This window comes from Vitis riparia, chromosome 9, assembly GCF_004353265.1.
Source record: "Vitis riparia cultivar Riparia Gloire de Montpellier isolate 1030 chromosome 9, EGFV_Vit.rip_1.0, whole genome shotgun sequence".
Lineage (NCBI taxonomy): Eukaryota > Viridiplantae > Streptophyta > Magnoliopsida > Vitales > Vitaceae > Vitis > Vitis riparia.
The window spans coordinates 12,019,212-12,025,716 of NC_048439.1; the positions used below are offsets into that span (position 1 = coordinate 12,019,212).

At 33.8% G+C, this 6,505-nt stretch overlaps 1 pseudogene; it reads left to right on the top strand.

Annotated features, from left to right (window-relative positions):
- Nucleotides 1-1,672: 1,672 nt before the first annotated feature.
- LOC117921818 lies at nt 1,673-4,287 on the top strand (annotated as a pseudogene).
- The last annotated feature ends 2,218 nt before the right edge of the window (nt 4,288-6,505 follow it).

Sequence of the window (6,505 nt, forward strand, 5' to 3'; positions counted from 1 at the left end):
CTTGGGAAAATAATTGAACTTTGTGTTCATTTTTGACAAAATGAAAATTGAAGAACCATTTACAACCTTATTTAAATAATATAGATTTTGAAAAAAAAATTAAAAAAAATAAAATTAATTAAAATTCTAATATTCACAAGCATTTCCACTATGTTGCAGCATGGGTTTTGGTTAGGGTTTTGATTAGATATGAAAATGAAGGAACCCACATTTTCTTCCATGCTTTTGTCCTCTTTGGCACCCACTTCTAAAACTTCCATTGAACATCATAATGAAGAAGAAAATTGTGGGTTTATGTCGAGGGATTTCAAATGTGTAGGCCACTGAGGCCAGAGGACAAAAAAGGGTTAGGGTCCTTGAGATTGAGAAGCCAGCTCATTACTTTTGAAGAGCCAATCACCTCCCCCACCAACCCACCTTTTGACATTTGGGCTTTGACCCATTCCCCACTTGTCCATAATGACAAAAATCAAAGCTTTATTTTAGTGCATTCACATATCCCTTTCAACTTGAATACTACTATCTACCTAATAATAAAAGACCTTAATTTTAATGTATTTATGTATTCTTTTCAACTTGATCATCAATATCTACCTAATAATAGAGACCATTTTCTAAAAGTTTTCTCGCTTCTTTTATTACAATTAGTCGTCTAGATATTTTAGCTTCATATGGGGTCAAGTATATACTACTTAATAATACTTGTATTACCTATAAGAAGGTATTAAATACATCCATGCTACCACATTAGTATGTTAATATAGTTTAACTATCCATTCATATTTATCAAATCAAAACCTAAATAAGGAAGGAAAGAAAGTTATTTGGATTCAAAGATAATTAATAAAAGCTTTAAATTATTAGAAAAATGAATTATAAAAATTATTTTTTAATAAAATAACTTAATTATCATTTTATTTATTTTCAATTAATTAATTCTCAGTAAGATCCAAAATATTGATAAATTATTATACCACATTAGTAAGCATTATAATACCATATCAAGGAGCTTAAAACAACAAAGATACTAAATATATTCTATTAATAATCAAATGCATTGTGAAGTAATTTTCAATTTCACCATTTTATCAATTTTTTTTCTTTAGGTTTTAGGTGATTATGGATGTGTACATAATTCTTATATTTTACTTTTAAAATTTCAAAACTCACGGTGATATACCATTGACTGATTCACTTTAATAATTTTTTTTTTTCAAAAAAAAATTATAAAAAAAAAAGGAAAGAAAACCGCAGAGAACTTAGCTTTGCCAAGGGGCCAATGTGTGCCCCATCACCCTCGACTCGGTGCCCATCACCTTTTTCCTTTGTTTCTCCTCATCACTTTCCCAATATCTGCAAATAAAAGGCATTCCTTTTCTGCTTTGAATTTGTCATTCCTCTTTCTTACCTTCTCCTTGGAGTTTTTCATACATCAATGGGAAACGTGTTCTCAGTCTCAATCTCTACCAACGACATCGCGGGTTGTTGTGATTGCACTGCTGCTCGAGCAAATTACATATGCAAGCTTGCAGAAAATCGGGTTACTTTGAGAACAGAGCTTCAAAAATTAAGGGAGCTGAAGAACGATGTGAATAGGAAGGTGGATGTGGCTGAGAGACAACAAATGAAGCGTCTGGATCAAGTACAAGGCTAGCTTTCCAGGGTGGAAGCCATGGAAATTGAAGTCCGTCAACTGATTGGAGATGGAGCGGAGACCGTTCAGGAGAAACGATTACGTGGTTGTTGCCATCCCAAGCATTGCATCTCCAGCTACACGTTGGGAAAAAAAGTGGCCAGGAAGCTACAAGATATGGCTACTCTAATGAGCGAAGGACGTACTTTTGAGGTGGTGGCTGATATTGTACCTCCAGCTCCTGTGGAGGAAATACCCGGCCGACCCACTGTGGGCTTGGAATCAACATTTGACAAAGTTTGGAGGAGTCTCGAAGAAGAACATGTAGGGATGATCGGCTTATATGGGTTGGGGGCGTTGGGAAGACCACCCTCTTGACACAAATCAACAATCATTTCCTGAAAACATCCCACAATTTTGATGTCGTAATTTGGGTAGTGGTTTCAAAAACTCCAAATCTAGGGCGGGTTCAAAACGAGATTTGGGAGAAGGTGGGATTCTGTGATGATAAATGGAAAAGCAAAAGCCGCCATGAGAAAGCCAAAGACATCTGGAGAGCCTTGAGCAAAAAGAGGTTTGTGATGTTGTTGGATGACATGTGGGAGCAAATGGATTTGTTAGAAGTGGGAATTCCACCTCCTGACCAACAAAATAAGTCCAAGCTGATATTCACCACTCGATCTCAGGACTTGTTCGGGCAAATGGGAGCTCACAAGAAGATCCAAGTGAAATCTTTGACATGGAAGGATTCGTGGGATCTGTTTCAAAAATATGTGGGAACGGACACCCTTAATTCTGATCCATAAATATCTGAGCTGGCTGAAATGGTTGCAAAAGAGTGTTGCGGTTTGCCACTGGCGATAATTACCATAGGACGAGCTATGGCTTCTAAAGTGACACCCCAAGATTGGAAGCATGCAATTAGAGTACTGCAAACACGTGCTTCAAATTTTCCAGGTATGGGGCACCGAGTGTACCCACTTTTGAAATACAGCTATGATAGTTTGCCCTCCAAAATAGTTCAATCTTGCTTCTTATATTGTTCTTTATTCCCAGAAGATTTTTTCATGGTTAAGGGACTTTTGATATCTCAATGGATTTGTGAGGGATTCAATATTATCAGTACCCTCGTTCATGCATGTCTACTTGAGGAATCTTCAAATAGTAGATTTGTAAAATTTCATGATGTTGTACGTGATATGGCCTTGTGGATAACCAGTGAAATGGGGGAGATGAAGGGCAAGTTTTTGGTACAAACAAGTGCCAGTTTGACCCAAGCACCTGACTTTGTCAAATGGACGACGACGGAAAGGATTTCACTGATGAACAACCGAATTGAGAAGTTAACAGGATCACCCACATGTCCCAATCTCTCGACACTTCGTCTAGATTTGAATAGTGATTTGCAGATGATAAGCAATGGTTTTTTCCAATTTATGCCCAATCTAAGAGTGTTGAGCTTATCAAACACCAAAATAGTTGAGTTACCATCAGATATTTCTAATTTTGTTTCATTGCAATATCTTGATTTATCTGGTACAGAGATAAAGAAGTTGCCAATTGAGATGAAGAATCTCGTACAATTGAAGACGTTGAGATTGTGTTCATCTAAACTCTCTTCAATTCCACGAGGACTAATATCAATTCTTTTAATGCTGCAAGTGGTTGGCATGTACAATTGTGGACTTTATGATCAAGTAGCTGAAGGAGGCGTTGAATCATATGGTAATGAGTCCTTGATAGAGGAATTGGAGAGTTTGAAATACTTGACGAATTTAACTTTCACCATAGCAAGTGCCTCTGTGTTTAAGAGATTTTTAAGTTCCAGAAAGTTACCGAGTTGCACTCTAGGAATCTGCCTCAAGGTGTTCAAAGGTTCAAGCTCACTCAATCTATCATCTCTCGAAAATATGAAGCGTCTCTATGGGCTTACGATGGAAGATTTGGATAGTTTGAGAGAGATTAAGTTTGATTGGGCAGGGAAAGGAAAGGAAACAGTGGGGTATAGCAGTCTCAACCCGAAGGTCGAATGCTTCCATGGCCTTGGCGAAGTGGCCATCAATAGATGCAAGATGTTGAAGAATTTGACATGGCTTATTTTTGCCCCAAACCTCCAATATCTTACAATAGGACAATGTGATGAAATGGAAGAAGTGATAGGTAAAGGTACAGAGGATGGAGGAAATCTGAGCCCATTCACAAAACTCATACGACTGGAGTTAAATGGTTTACCCCAACTGAAGAATGTGTACCGGAATCCGTTGCCCTTTCTTTACCTTGACAGAATTGAAGTAGTTGGGTGTCCAAAGCTGAAGAAGCTGCCACTCAACTCCAACAGTGCCAATCAAGGTAGAGTTGTGATGGTAGGAAAGCAAGAGTGGTGGAATGAGTTAGAATGGGAGGATGAAGCTACTCTAACTACTTTCCTTCCCAGTTTCAAAGCAATATAAGAACAAGGGGCTTAGGTATGATTCCAATTAAAATCAACCAAATATGATTGGAATGTATATTATTCTTTAATTCATTCTATAATTAGATGCCTACCGTTTGTAGGATTTGAAGGAATGGCAAATGTTTGGTGTTTGTTGTGGATTTAAATTCCATTTTTTCAGGACTTTTTTTTTTGGCTGATTAATATTTATGGAATTGATTGAGATTATAGTTTCAAGTTTTTGCCATGCTTAATCTTGGTACAAGGGTAAGCTCTAGTTTTGCCTTATACTTCTCTCTAGAAATTTATTTTTATTTTTTTGACATGTTTACTTGAAGTTCCAAATCCAATTACGATGAGAAAATAAAAAATGATCCTATGCTTTGGTATCAATTAAATCTATGCTTTGCAAAATTATCAAGTTGATTACAAAAAAAATAAAATAAAAATATTACACTCAATTTAAGTCTCAATTATGCTTTTGGTTTTTTGGCTTTCCATTTCACTCCATTTTTGCTATCTCAAATTTGAAATTAGAGGGGAAAAAGCAAAAAATAAATGTATAATTTAGCGTCAAAGTGGTTTCCTATTTTTTGCCTTTTTAATTTAAAAAGATAATAATTTTTACAAACTATTTGAAAGAACTGAGATATTAAATTTCTCAAATTTAAAATTTGTAAACATACAAATGCAAAAAAAAAAATTTTGCCTTTGGATGCACTTTCTAGTTTTTGTTTTCAAAATAGAAACTTCTACATAAAAATGCAAAAACTCTCATATAAAACTTATGCAATGAGCCCTATGGCCATTAAACCGACGGTTGGACTAGTGACGTGGAGCAGGGTGAACTCCACCACCTCTTTTTCTTTTTGGCAAAACAGCCCACATTTCCCTTGGCCTAGTGTCTACTCGTATGATGGAGTCTTCTTGGCAAAATGGCACAAGAAATTATGCAATGAGCCCTATGGCCCGACCAATAGCCAATTAACTTGCAAGGGATGGAAAGAGGTTTATAAATCTATTTATGCTTCCTCTCACTTCCAATGTGGGATCAACGTGAAGAAATTTAAAAAACTCAACTTTTTTTGTTGCAAGTAGAAGAGCTTTAACCATAGACCTCAAGGTTCCCAATACAATATTATCCACTCTACTACAACCATACTTACATTGAAATTCAACAAGGAAAAGCTATATAGCTTATTTTAAAAAATAATATAAATATATATATATATATATATATATATATATATATAATTACATAATACAATTTTTTTTTTTCATTTTCAATATGTTTAATATTTAAATACGATTTTTACCATTTTCTTTTAATATTTAAATATTGCATACATTTTGCTTAATAAATAAAAAATGTTAATAAATTTATATAAAAATGAATAAATAATATTAAAAATATTATTAATTTTTTAATTATATGTGTATAAAATTATTTTAAATTTTAATAAAATAAGATTTAAAAAGCTAATAGTTTTTAAAAAATATTTGAAAAAACTAAGATATTAAAAAGCTTTAATTTCTCAAATTTAAAATTTTTAAACATACAACCTAAACCTTTGGATACACTTTCTAGTTTTTGTTTTCAAATAGAAACTTCTACATAAAAATGTGAAAACTCTCATATAAAACTTACCTTATCCCTTTAAAAATTATTTTTAAAAAATTTTAAATTTGAGGTAATAAAGAAATTTTAATATCTTAATTTTTTAAATCAATTTTAAAAGACCATTACAATCTTAATGCAAGTCTTTAAAGTCTTTATATTTTATATAAAAGATAATACTATTTTTTATTTTTAAAAATAGAAAACACAAAATATATTCAAAAGGACACAAAGTATGTACTTTTTGTACAAGATTCTCTAATTTTTATATAGAAATTATGCTACTTTCTATTTTTGAAAAAAAAAAATCGAGAAGAGTATCCAAACAAAACCTTAATAATGCAAAATATTACAAAAACCAAGGAAAAATAAATCCATAAGAAAATTTATTATTTAATTAGGAACACTAACACGTTTAAGGAATTATTTAATTAATAATAGTAACCAATGTTTTAAATCTGGACCGGTCCGTTCCAATCCGGTCGCCGCTTAGAAGGCCAGAAGGCATTTTGGCCCGTTTCCCCTCTTTGGACCGTCTACTAAGTAGACCGACCTCGAACTGGTGACTCGGACAAAACTGCATGGGTCAACTCCACCACCTCTTTTTCTTTTTGGCAAAACGACCCACATTTCCCTTGGCCTAGTGTCTACTCCTATGATGGAGTCTTCTTAGCAAAAGAGCCTAAAAAATTATGCAATGAGCCTTATGGCCCACCCTAACAGCCAATTAATTTGTAAGAAATGGAGAGTTTTATAAATATATTCATGCTTCCTCTCACTCCCGATGTGGGATCAATGTGAAGAAATTTAAGGAAAACCTCAA